We start from the raw sequence: 12,793 nt of genomic DNA on the forward strand, positions 1-12,793 counted from the left end.
GTAGGTGATGGCCACAACCTCTCCTCCAACACAAAACACATTTCCAATGCCTAACTGCCAAACCTTACAAAGTTGTGACGATTTGCTAAGAGGTAGGCAAAAAACCAAGTGACTGGAGCCAATCTGCCAAATGGGAAAAAATCCTACCAGGCCCCTTGGGCAACCAAGGCAACCAACCGAGTTCCATATCAAGGTCAGGTGCTGAGGCAAAGCCTAAAGGGAGGGTGGGAGGGTGATCTGAGGAAGCTGGGAACAAGAAGGAGGAGCTTGTAGGGCCCGTGGCCATTTTAAATGGCTAAACCACGCCCACCAGCCCAGGACTCCAATGGCTGGAGTGTGTGTGACAGGCCCAGGACTCCAATGATGCTGGGGGGCTGGGGCACGGGAAGCGATTCCCACTCACAACACCTCCCCTCCAGGAAGAGGAGAAGTTTTAGCGAACAAGCCCCTTCGCTGCAAAATCTCAGGTGCCAATTCAAGATGATTTTATTCCAAGAGGCCTTTGCACCATGAATACTGCTTTGATGCTCTTCTTTTCTGGTGTTTTAAATTTTGTGCATGGGCTATTTTATTTTTTCCTCTTTGTAAGCTGCTTTGAGGCATGTGCGGAAAGTGGTGCATACACCATTGAAATAGAGAAACAAACATGTGGGTGATGCTAAAAACCCACAATCTGAAACAGAATGGAGAACACTATACACACTGTGAATTGATAAATGACATCAATCCATAGAGGGCTTTAAGAAAAAGCCAGTGAGATTTGTGGCAGAAGCTAGGGAAATTGAGGCAGGAGCTGTAGGCTGTTGGCAGAGGCAGGCAGCAGGCAGCAGTATGGAGCAAGGAACAGGGCAGGAACCCAGGGCCTGGGAAGGCTTGGCTTCATACCAGAAGACTGCCTTTTAAGATCACTGCTCTCCAGGAAGGAGGAAGGGCAGAAGTGGTTCACAAGGTGGAGTGGAGCCGCTAGGCTAGCTTCCCAGCAGGTGGATCACTGCAGTACTGGGAAAGAGAGGGGTGAAGTGGTGAGGAATTCAGCATGCTGCAAATGCACTGGCAGCACTGCTGGGTTGATTCCACCAGTGCTTTTGCCCCATGCTGACCTCCCTGCCACCCCCCCCCCCTGCTGGGAAGTAGCGGTGACCCACCTGCCAGGAAGGGATACACTAGTAGCACTGCCCCACCTGGCAAGGCACTTCTGTGCAGAAGGACTTTTTATAGAAGATTTGGGGTTGTTAAAGCCATAGTAACAGATGGCACAAATAACTCTGCTTAGGATTTGGAAAGAACCCTGTGCTCTTCAGAGTGATTTGCTCAAAGTTGGAAATACTGCTCTTTGTGAAGTTTGTGAGATGGAGGAAACAGCTGATCATGTAGCAATGGATTATTTGAAGTAAAAGGGAACCTCCCCTTCACCAACATAATGACTTAGGCATTATAAATTTGTATTTGGGGGTCTGACTTCTGGGACAAAAATCTTTGCAGGGAGGTATCCAGTCCTGGTGACTTTATTGAAGTTCATGAGAAAAAAAGCCTTCATGAATTATTATAATTAAGGAGTAGCAATGTTATAGCCAATGGGTGGCATTAATGGGGCCTCACCTATGACCTTCCAACATCATTAAAAGTATAGGAGTAAAAACTCTGGAAAAGTGACTTGAAGTTTACAGCATGTTATTCTTTGAAGGAAAACTACCTGAAAATGATTCACAGATGGTATTTAACCCTGAGTAGGCTTGCTAAGATGTATAAGACTGAATCAGATAAGTGTGGGAGATGCAAAGAGGTGGTCTTGTAAAAGGGTAAAAGACTATTGGGAAATGATGCATAATGAATTTTAAAAATGTTTAAAACTACCCCCCACCCCAAAAAACCCCTAGAGTGTTTTCTGTTGGGGATAATTCAGACTGAAATTCCCAGGTGTAAAAAAAAGTTATTTATGTATGCTACTACTGCAGCCTGTGTCTTGTTAGCCTAAAAATGGAAATCGAGCGAGGTCCCAACTAAAGAAGAATGGCAACTTAAGTTGACAGAATATGCACAACTCACAGACTTAACATACAGAGTAAGAGAACAAGAAGAACATACTTTTAAAGAAGATTGGAAAATGTTTATTGAATATATGGGAAATAATTGTGTACAGCTGAAAACGCTGGCAGCATTAAGATAAATTCAACAGTGTAAACAAGTTTTGATGGATGCAATAATGGAATACTGAATGGTATAGCTTTTGTAAAATATGCAGGGATTTATGATATGTAAAATGAACCATGGAAAGAGAAGAAGGGAAGTCATTCATATCTTCAGGATGTAAAATTAGTATTTTAAATTGTAAAACAGAAAACTTAATAAAATTATATACATTTTTAAAAAGTGTAGGAGTAGGAGGCACAGCCTTTAGATGACATCTGTGAAACCATCTTGCCAGTTCTTCTCTCTGAGGGTTCTGAGGTATCCTTCACTGGCTACAAAGTGCTCCTAAGTTCTGGGGAAGGAAGAATTTAGTATGACAGCTTTATGTGGGTTGGATACTGCAAATGTCAAGGTCAAATTGTGGTGCCAGTCTTAACACTTGCTAGCTGGTCCACGAGCTAGCAACAGTAAACCTGCCTTGAGCTGGCTTTAAGGTATCTTATCAGCCTTTTGTATCCATTTCAAGCATATGTAAATTTCATGTAGAGAATGTTCTGCTCTGAGTTTCAGTTTCAGCTGTGTCTGCACACAGAAATTCTGTAGGCATTTGCTGCATTCCCTCCCTTACTTCCTCATTTCTGTGGAGATATATATATATCAGATTTCTTAGTTTACAAAAATACGTGCATTGTCTCTTTTCTCAAGTTGTGTTTTCCACAGATTAGTTTCATTTGTTGTGAGACATTAGTGTTGCATGCAGTACTGTATAAGGTTGGTAAGAAAAGAAGGGGAAAGAGGGAGGGAAGGAATGGTGAGGGGGTGGGGTCAGGTGGTAATGCTTATTTTCTTCTACTTAGTGTATGTGTGGGGTTTTGTGTCATCATCACTTGTATGGGTTCTCTTACTATTCACTTGTTGCATTTCCTTGGTGGTGAGAGAGGTTGGGGGCTAGCCTAGGGTTTGGTTGGTTGTCTGAGTCTGGTACTCCTGAGCAGACCTTTTTTCTTCTAACAGTTGACTTCACTTATTCCGTGTGATTTATTGCTGATCTGCTCCTGACACACAGTCAGGTCAGGGATTAGACAAATGCACGGAGGACAAAGCTATCAGTGGCTGCTTGCCCTGATGGCCCTGATGGCTCTGGTCCACAGTCAGTAATGCTTCTGCATGCCAGTTGCTGGAAGAAGGGGGTGTTCTCTTGTGCTCGGGTCCTGCTTGTGGGCTTCCCAGAGCCATCTGTTTGGCCACTGTGGGAACAGTGGACAGGATGGGCCACTGGCCTGATCCAGCAGGATCTTCTTATGTTCTTATGCAATTTGTGTTTAAAAAAACCCAACAAGAACCATGTACGATGCAAATAAAGATTCCATGTGTGAGTTTGGCCCTCAGTTGACTGATGCCAGCTGAGGGGCATGGAAGGTGTGTGTGTGTGTGTGTGTGTGTGTGTGTGTAATGAAACTGCCCACTAGGTGGTGAATGTTGCGGAATTTGAGACTGGCAGTTTTTTGAGCTGCCTTGTGGAAATTATTATTTTCAACATAGTGCCATCCCGTTTTAAGAAAGAGACTCGGCTTCTGATGCTGTCCTCCAATTAAAATAATTGCTTATGAAATCTGTAAGGTTTGGTAGAAACACTTTGTGCAGAGAGGAGAGCGAGCTTCTGTTTAAGGCTATCTCATGGTGTAATCCTAACTTATAATTAGTGGGGGAAACAAGTTCAGGAGGAGGAGAGTGTGAGGGTGTATACAAAGACTGACAACAGAATGAAGCCACTGTGCTGTGCTGTCCTGGTGCCAGACAGCTTCTCTGATGGGAATCACGCCTTCAGACATCTGTCAGATTTGTGCTTGAGAAACTCAAATCGGCTTGCTTGGCCGTCACAGAGTGAAATGCTGAGCCTGTGGCAGCAACAGAATCTATGGAAAAGCACACACCTGTGCTCAGCAGACATTGAGTTTATGTTTGCTGGGATGAGGGTAGGTGGAAGATGCCCTTCAAGTGCCCCCTAGGTGGAAAATGTAGGTGTAGCTCAACTCTTGAATGAGAGAGGAGGTCAAGGTTGCTGGAAGTTGCATTTTTTCATTTTGTTTATTCCTGTAGTATTTATAGCCCACTTTACTTGCATCAGAAACACCAAGGCAGCATACATGTCATTCCCAGGCAGCTACCTGGACCTATGTGGCTTTAGCAAGGTGGTGGTCTCATGTGCCTTCAGACGTTTAATGGTAAGGTCTGGTCCCAGGGCATCTTGCCATAAGAGCATATTGCTACTACATTAACGCCTACAGAGAGATTCTGTTCTGGTGCAGGTTTGGGGGGAACCTTTGGCCCTCCGATGCTGTTTAACTATAACTCCCATTATCCTGGGCCGTAGGCCATGCTTGTTGTGGCTGATGGGAGTTGTAGTGCAGCAACATCTGGAGGGCCAAAGTTTCCCCACACACCTGCTCTGGTGGGAGATGCCAGAAAAGCACATGCTCTGCATACAGAACATTGTAAGGCTTGACCCCTGGGAGCTCTAGCTACTAAATGAGCCTTATCTGCCAGAGACCCTTAAAACACCATGGCCAATCAGGGTGACAATATTGGGCTGGCTGGTTAAATGGCCTGACCTGATACAAGGCAGTTTCTTATGTGGCTAGATCTTCAAAAGAAGCAGAGCAGGTACCTTGATTGGGTCCTCCAGCCTATGACATTTAATGTTGTGTACCCTTTGGATTGCAAAAGGCTGCTGACACTTTTCAGTGCCTAATGGGAAAGGGCCTTGAAGGCTTGCAGCAGTCTTTCTGCCTAGGTGGTGAATAGAGCAGTTAACTTCAGCTGAAAGTGGGAGCAACATCTAGACCATTTAGCACAACAGCCTTTGTTTGCAGCACAACATATACAGTACCGGTATTTTGTCTGCAGCAACAGAACAATGTGTATTTTTATTTACTAATTTTGAGGAGCCCTATCCTGAATTCTTTCAAAAATATATTTTGCCTATAGCTTGTGCTAGGCTTGCTGATTAAGAAAAAAACAAACTCGCCTGAGCATCACTTCCAGATTTGCTCCAGGTTTTTGATGCAACACCAGAAGGACCTTGATCTTTGCCTGCTGCAACAGCTAGACAATTAGCGTATAAATGCTGCCTCTTAATGTTTATAAATCTGTAGTACCTGGAGCATGGAGAGGAAGAATCACAGTATTTAAATAGCACTGCAGGAATATTATATAAAAATGTGTGTGTGAGAGAGAGAGGGAGGGAGGGAGGGAGGGAGGGAGAGAGCAAAAAGCAATGAGCAGGAGGTGGATGAGAAGATTTGCCCATAGGCAGAAAGGTAGAAAAGGCAGCTTTCAAAAGGAGAAGCTGCTTGGCGCAATGTGAGGCTCTAACCCGGCCCAAAGAAACCCACAATTAAATCTTAGTAAAAAATATACGAATGAATAAATAATTAAATATTGGAATTAAATTCCTCTCCATGGGGCCTGAGTTCATGCATGGACTGCAACTGGCAGGGCTAAAATAAGCTCTCTTGATTATGAGCTACCATTGACTAAAAAGACTGCATGGCTTCTCTGACAAGGTTTCCTGCTTCTTTTGTGTCATGGTTGAAATCATTATGATTCAGCTGCAGTGGTTTGATAATTACGGCCTCTTTGGAATGCAGTGGTTCCACCAATGAAGTGGCTTGAGAGTTACTGTGATTGTGACTGTGGCTGATAATGAATTCTTCTGAAAACATGCTTCTAGTGGAAACACCTGCTGTGGAGTTGTTTATCCAGTTGTCTTCTAGGCATCACCCTTTTAGTCACATGCTTCTCTGTACAGATGGGCCATAACTCAGTGCTAATGTATCTGCTTTCCATGCAGAAGGTCTCAGGTTTAATAGGAACCCAGGAAGCTCATAGAATCATAAAATCATAGAACTGTAGAGTTCGAAGGCTTTTATGTGGCTAGTTCCATTTGTTTCACTGCTTTGAGTGGTCAAGCCAGAACTTTAGTGTGAACTATCTCCAGCAAACTCATCTTAAAGAGCCTGCTGGATCAGGCCAACAATCCATCTAGTCAGGCATGCTGTTCTTACAGTGGCCAGCCAGATGTCTGTGAGAAACCCACAAGCAGGAGAACACTCTCACCCCCTGCAAGTCCCAGCAGCTGGCACTCAGAAGCATTACTGCCTTTGACTGTGGAGGCAGAGCAAAGCCATCATGACTGTTGCCCATGGATTTGCCTGATTCCCTGAACTTAAAGCCATTCAAGATAAGGATGCAAGAATGCAATAAGAGCCTTCTAGATCAGGCCAATAACTCATCTAATTGAACACCTTGTTCTCAGAGGCCAATCAGATGCCTGTGGGAAACCAGCAAGCAGGGTTCAAGCACACTCTTGTGCTCAAGAGTTGGGGGCCACCAGTGCCTCTTGTGGGAGGGAGTTCTACATGAAGAAGTACTTTCATTTATCTGCCCTGAACCTTCCAACATTCAATCTCATTGGATGCCCATGGGTTCCAGTGTTACGAGGGAGGAAAACATTTCTCTTTCCACTTTCTCCATCAAATGCATAATTTTACAAACTTCTGTCATGCAATCTCTTGCTTGTCTTTTCTCCAAACTAAAAAGTCCCCAAGGGCAACCTTTTAGTTTAAGTGTGTTCTTTCCCCACTTATTAAGATCTGATAATTTATTCCTTGTTTCATCTGCCAGAGACTTCTTTTTTGCCCCAGCATCTTTCTTCAAAAAGAACCCCCCCACACACAACAGACTCCAAATTATATAGACATCATAATTAATTGACTGCAAGGGTACACAGCGTAATTGCATGGCTCCCCTTCTTCCTATGCAACAGCTGTTGTGTGCTCCATGCTAAAAAAACCTGAGGACTTAATCATTGGTACATCAGAACTACTGCAATGGATGGAGAATTGCTTTCTACAGGTTAATTAAATGTAATTGGAGCTGCTCCAAAATAGAGAGTAATTGACTCAACAGAGTGGGAAGGAAAGGCAGTTCTTCTCTGTTTATTAGCCCGGCATATAAACTCACAAAGTTTGCATAAGGAGAGCTCAATCAGATCAGATCAAAGGCCCATCTGTTCCAGCATCTTCCTTACACCAGTGGTGAAATGTCTCCTAGAAGGTGAGAAGCTAAAAAGGAACACCGTGATGGACACCCAAGGTAGTCCAGCATCTTGTTCTCACCTCGGCCAACCATAGCTGAAACTATGCGCTGTATGAAGAAGTCCTTTTCAAAATCTGTCCTGAATCTTCAAGCATTTAGCTTCACTGGAAGCCCACAAGTTCTAGTGTTATGAGAGAGGGAGATTTTTCTTTCTTTCTCCACTCCCTCCACATGCCATGCATGATTTTAAACACTTTTTATCATGCCACCTCTTATTTGCCTTTTCTTTAAACTAAAAAGTCCTAAACACTGCAACCTTTCCTCATAGGGGAAAAAGTCTCCCTTGTAGGGTAGAGTCTCTGCACCCACTTGATCATTTTGCTTGTGTTTATTTGAACTTTTCCCAACTCTACAGTATCCTTTTTGAGAGGAGGAGACCAGAACTGTACACCGTTTTCCCAATGCAGCCACACCATAGGTTTATATAACAACACTAAGATATCAAAGGTATTCAAAGGTATACTGCCTTTGAACATGGAGGCTTAGCATAGCTATCACAGGGGGTAGGGACAGGGGCTCCCATCAGGAGTATTTTGAGTCCTGAACCTTGGGCTGCTCCCCACATCTCCTGCCGCTTCCACTAAAAGAAAAAAACACATTTAAAAACTTTGCTTACAGAGTGGTTGAGCACGATGCAAAGTGCAGCACCAGTGTGACCAACCATCTCAGTTTGTCTAGAGGCACCCTATATATTTGTGCAATTGTTTGCCTTTAGGCCTGTGTCCTGAAATCCTATTAGTACCTAGAAGTGCTCCTTATTAAACTCTAATAAAGCACCACCAATACTACTACTCTCCCCACCTCCAAGTCATTTTTTTTGTTTTCCTTTTAAAAAAATGGCTGTGTGCTCCTCATCTCCAGAGCTAGAGCATACATAATCTAAGGTAAAGGCAACGGGACCCCTGACCATTAGGTCCAGTTGTGTCTGACTCTGGGGTTGCGGCGCTCATCTCGCGTTACTGGCCGAGGGGGCCGGTGTACAGCTTCCAGGTCATGTGGCCAGCATGACTAAGCCGCTTCTGGTGAACCAGAGCAGCGCACGGAAACGTAATCTAGACACATATAAAAAACGCTGTGAAAATGCTTCTAAAAAAATGTTCTGAAAAATATATTGAATTTGCCATAAGCTCACCATCACCATCTAGTGTCACATTTGTATAATGGATTTAAAACACACTTAAAATGTTATATTACAGCTGTATAGTTGAGTCCTTGGAGGCCAATGACATCTGGAGAGTCACAGACTCTAGCTGCTGAACTACTCATGGCTCAAATTCAGCAGCAGTTTTTGTTTACATGTGTACATCAATATGTGCATGCTCAAATACACAGTGTTGTTTTCTTCTCTCTTATTTTAGAAACCCTCCCTCCCCTCTAAAAGTTAGTTTTCCCAAGGAAGACTGGCTATCTGTGGACTATCAGGAAGAGTAGAAGGATCATAGGCAGCAGCATTCAAGCCTACTAATTAAATCTGTCACAGGATGAGAACATAAAGCTGTCCCCAGGCCACCCTAGTAATTAGGAGATCTATCCTGTGTACCTCGCCTAAAACTGCCACAATGCATCCATGCAATTATATTTAAGTATTGCAACTTTGGTGCTGCTAAACATAAAACCCAGTCTGGAGATCCCAGCAATATATTTAATCAGAGTGATAAGCTAGTGACAAGTTGCCAGCCACAGATATGAATTTACTTCCTCTTGTCAGTTTTTAAAAATATAGCCCTGGTTTGCTCTTGCTTTTGTTTTAAAGGGAAACTTCTCCTTCTGAGTGAATTACCTTTGGGGCTGGGAAAAGCTTGCACCAGCTTCCTAGTTTGTTCTGCATCAATGTCAACCTTCTAATCCAGGCATAGGCAAACTTGGCCCTCCAGATGCTTTGGGACTACAACTCCCATCATCCCTGACCACTGGTCCTGTTAGCTAGGGATGATGGGAGTTGTAGTCCCAAAACATCTGGAGGGCCAAGTTTGCCGATGCCTGTTCTAATGCTTAACGTAGTCTGTATCTTTCTAGGAGCATTGAAAGCTGTCTTATTCAGAGCCAAGTCCTTGGTCAATCTAACTCAATATTGTCCACACTGACTGGCAGTGGTTTCCCAGGGTTTCAGGGCAGGGGTCTTTCCCAGCCCTACATGGAGATGCCCAGGATTGAATCTGGGAACTTTTGCATGCAAGGAGGATGCTCCACCACAGAGCGATGGCCCTACATTCATTTCCATGGTCTTCACCCTGGTTCTTACCGGTATTCCTCCTGCTCTGCTCTACATCCATCAGGTTATCTTTTGCCTGAAGGAACAGCCTATAAGAAGAGCTCAACTGGATGATGGGAGGATAAGGCTGTCAGTGGCAACTAACCCTGACTGCTACATTCTCCCATAACTGTTGTAGGCATTAAGCTTTTGAACACCAGTTGCTGGAAACCACATGAGGGGAGAGTGCTCTTGCACTCAGGGTTTGTTTGCAGACAACGCTGCTTTGTGGAAGTGAGTCATGGGCAATTTACACCTGCCAGGATTGGCACCTCAATGCCTTCCATATGTACTGCTCCATATCCGCTGCCTTGTTGGACATCTTCAGGAAAAGAAAATGCAAGGAGTAAAGCCTACACAAATCTGGAGTGGAGTCCCTAAGATGGTTGGATGGTGTCTTACCCACCACCATTGACAATTTAATTATCAAAATTAAACTCCTATCCCCTTACACAACATAAAAATAAAAGACGTCCTTTATCCTGTAAATGGCCTCCTTATTCTTATGTACTGTTTCTTTTATATGTGATTATTACAATTTTTCCCAATTATGACTTAAAAAACCGCAGTCTCCTGTAGAAATTAATCGAAGTCCAGGTGTATATTTGGGGGGCACTGTTTGGTATTCTCTGCATTTCCCCCATTCTTTTTGAAATTCTTGTCTGGGTTGTCCCTTAATTGTCTCTGTTAATCTGGCCAATTCAGTATAATCTAATAATTTATCCTACCATTCCTTTTTGGTTGGCACAAATTCTTTTTTCCAATTTCTGGCAATTAAAGTCCTCACCGCTCCTGTGGCATAAAGGAACATTTTCCTGTTTTGCTATACCTGTGTCTGTTATTCCTAATAGGAAAGCTTCTGTATTTGCGCGGTCAGGCAGAGTCCCCCAAACCCCAGGCAGCCCCTGAGTGGAATAACGACACAAGACAACGTGCTATGGGATTAAAATTAGGCCACAACTTTATTAAGATTCAGATGTAGGGAGACCTTGGCTCAGGCATTGGGCATTTATCCTTCCCAGCTCCCCAGCCGGGGACCTGGGTAACTTCAGGGTTATCCAGCATGTGAGGGGATTGGGCTAGCTCTGGAGAACATATATTCAAGCAGATAGCCCGCCCGCCTGTTTGCCGCCACTGGAGGGGGAGGGCAATGACAACATCTGGGCGTATGGCCAATTCCTCCCCCCAAGACCCCTTTAACGGGAACCCTGGTATCGACACTGCAATGAGGGCATGGGGTCACCACCCCACGCGCCCCACCCCTTTATGAAGATGACTAAAGGATTCCGCTCGAGGCCTGCAACCGCCAAAGTTGTGACGTATTGCTACGGGAAAGGCGAAACCTGCCAATGCAGGGAAATTCCTTTCCGGGCCTTCAACAGCGGTCTTGACATAGTAGCGCCTGTGTACCTGTGGAGAAGAGGTTAACCTGCAAAATGAAAAGGTCAAGAGTGGAGGGTGGGAGAAGCTCTGGAGCCTGAGTGGTGCTTCCCAGGTATGTAACACCTTCTATTGTGTGGGTCTGTGTTCCCTCCCCTTACCTGGCCAATCCCCCTGGCAACACCTCCCCCAGGCAGGATTGGGCAGCTGACTGGGTAGGCGGAGACCCCAGGTATCCAGCCTGGGAAGGTGAAGCCAACCCGAACTACCAGGAGCTGCTCTGGGATCCAGGCGGCTGCACGCGACCACACAAAATGCGCACCCCATTTGATGCGGGGAACTGTCATTTTCACAAAGTTATATTTAAACATTTTTAAAAAACAAAATAAAAAAAATAAAAAATTCCTTCCAGTAGCACCTTAGAAACCAACTAAGTTTGTTCTTGGTATGAGCTTTCGTGTGCATGCACACTGCTTCCTTCCAGTAGATTTTTTAATTGTTTATTTTGTTTTGACTATGGCAGACCAACACGGCTACATACCTGTAACATTTTTTAAAGTTTATCATATACTATATCCCAGAAGCTTTCACAGGTCCACCAGATATGTATAAGTGTCCCTTCTGCTTTACTGCACCTCCAACACAGGTTTGCTTTTGCTTTATACATTTTAGCTATTTTGGCAGGTGTTAAGTACTATCTATAAAACATCTTGATTAAATTTTCCCTTAGAGCTTCGCAGGCTGTAGATTTCCAATTCTTTTTCCATAATTCTTCCCATGCTGATAAATTGATGGTTTTCCCTATATCTAAAGCCCACCTGGTCATTACCTCCTTGACCTGTTCATCTTTAACCTCCCACTCCAATAGTGTATTGTAAGTTTTAGATATTACTTTGATGTTATTCTGTAACAATGCTTTATCTAATAATTAAGGTTCTTTTTTCTTATCTGTTGGTGATACTGGATCCAGCCTGTTAGGGGTTGTTTGATTTCCTTGTAGTCTTTTAATATCAATTTATTATCTTTTTCATTTATCAAATCCTTATATGTGGCCCAACCTAATTCCATATTTTTCTTTTTTTATTGTAATTGCTTCTAAGGGAGAAGGTTCAGTTCCAGAAGATTCTTATATTTTACCCATGTTTTGTATAGTGATTTTCTTATAACATGATTCATAAATCCCCTATGCACTTTCCCTTTTTCATACACCAAGTAAGCATGCCATCCGTAGCAATTATTAAATCCTTCTAAGTCCAGCAAATCTCAATCTTTTAGCACTATCCATTATTTTAGCCAGGTTAGGCAGACCGCATCGTAGTATAAATTTAAGTCAGGTAATGCCAGTCCACATCTATCTTTTTTTTTAATCAATTAGGAGTTTGTGTTTGATTCTTGGTTTTTTATACTGCCAAATGAATTTTGATAAATCCTTTTGCCATGATCTAAGACTACCCATTCCTCCAATTATCAAAATCATTTGAAAGAAATACATCATTTTAGGCAACACATTCATTTTAACCACCAATATTCTTCCACTGATAATCTTAATCTATCCCAGATTTCTAAATTTCTTTTGATTTCTTTCCAGGTTTTTATATAATTATCTTTAAATAGATTACTATTGTTATTAGTCAGCCAAATTCCTAAACACTTGGTCTTGTTAACTATTGATAACCCTGATATCTTCTGTAGTTCTTCCTTATAATTCAAAGGAAAGAAAGGGGGGAAATATTGTAAAAACTTCTAAAAGAAATAAGAGAAAATGAAAAAGAATGGGGGGGGGGAATCCCAAAAACGAAGTATCAAAATATAATACCAAAACACTGCAGATACAACTCTCTAAGATTTTGAACTATGAAGTAGAACAAAAAA

The sequence above is a fragment of the Lacerta agilis genome, chromosome Z (assembly GCF_009819535.1).
Source record: "Lacerta agilis isolate rLacAgi1 chromosome Z, rLacAgi1.pri, whole genome shotgun sequence".
Lineage (NCBI taxonomy): Eukaryota > Metazoa > Chordata > Lepidosauria > Squamata > Lacertidae > Lacerta > Lacerta agilis.